The sequence below is a fragment of the Coffea arabica genome, chromosome 6c, assembly GCF_036785885.1.
Source record: "Coffea arabica cultivar ET-39 chromosome 6c, Coffea Arabica ET-39 HiFi, whole genome shotgun sequence".
In the NCBI taxonomy this organism is placed as follows: domain Eukaryota; kingdom Viridiplantae; phylum Streptophyta; class Magnoliopsida; order Gentianales; family Rubiaceae; genus Coffea; species Coffea arabica.
Window position 1 is genome coordinate 60,737,175 of NC_092320.1, and position 1,416 is coordinate 60,738,590.

Below are 1,416 nucleotides of genomic sequence, written 5' to 3' on the forward strand. Positions count from 1 at the left end.
CTCAAAATTCATCATGAAATCTCCAATGACCAAAAGAATGAAATGTACATGAATATATACAAAATAATAATTATCCAAAAAATTTATTGTTGAAAAAGTTTGAAACAAAATTTCTCGTTCAATTATGATACAAATGAGAATAGAAAACTTCTAAAGAGCTCCACATATATACCCTTTTTGTCTCCTTTTCTTTTGACACAAAAAATATATTAACAAGTCAAATATACAGAATTTTCCTTGAAAGCAATTATGAAATCTCTTAGAAGCTCTTAGCCTAGAGCTTTCAGGTGGATCTTTCATGTTTCCATTGTTGGATCTGCCCAAGAATCAAATAATACTTTCCAAACTTTATCGGATCAAAAATTGTTATCCAATATAGGGAAATATTTTCATCTTATTGAAACATTTTTTATGAATGCAGGAGAGGGGGGAAACAAAAGAAAAATACCCCGAGTTAGTAAACAAAATATAAAATCGGTATGCATGTCCTATGGGGGAACCCTTTTATGCCAAGGGTAGGCCTAGCATGAAAATGCAATCCGCTAGAGTAGGCACCATACCATACCTGATGAATCCGATCAACTCATTGAGTGAAAAATAATTTTAAAAAATTTGGTCAATTGGAGTGAGGAGAGACATTTGTCAAAATGAGGTCAACGTCCGAATGGATTGATCACTTTTGATCGATATTTGCAAAAACGCACGGGTTTGACCTTGACGAACTTCCTATCGAAGAGACTGGAATTCGTTGACAAAATTTTCTCAGTGAAGCATGGGTAAAAACCCCAACTGATCAAATGGCTGAATGCAATGGACGGTTTTCTCAAAATCGACTAGGTTTTTCAATTTAAATTTCTTCATTGAAACCCTAATTGGTCAAATGGATGGAATGAAATTGACAATTTATTTAAAATCGACCGAATTACCCTAAAAAGGGAAACGGGTCAAATGAATGGAGTGAAATTTACTCAAAATTGACCGAATCATCCTAAAAAAGGAAGTTGATCGAATGAAATTGAGAATTTTATTCAAAATGGACCGGATCATCCTAAAAAATGAAATTGATCAAATGAATTGAATGAAATCGAGAATTTATTCAAAATTGACCAGATCGCCCTAAAAGGGTAAACTGGTCAAATGAATCGGACGAAATTGATGATTTATCAAAAATCGACAAAATTGCCCTAACTAATCAAATGAATTGAATGAAATTGGTGATTTATTCAAAAATCGACTAGATTGCCCTAAAAATGAACAAATTGATAAAATGGGTTGGATGAAATTGATGAATGAAATGGTTCAATGGATTGAATGGAATTGGGAGTTTATTAAAAAATCAATCTATCCACTGGTAGTTTCAAAAATTTATTACAATGCATTTAGCCTATGAGCCTTCTAAAAATCAAATTTTGGCCT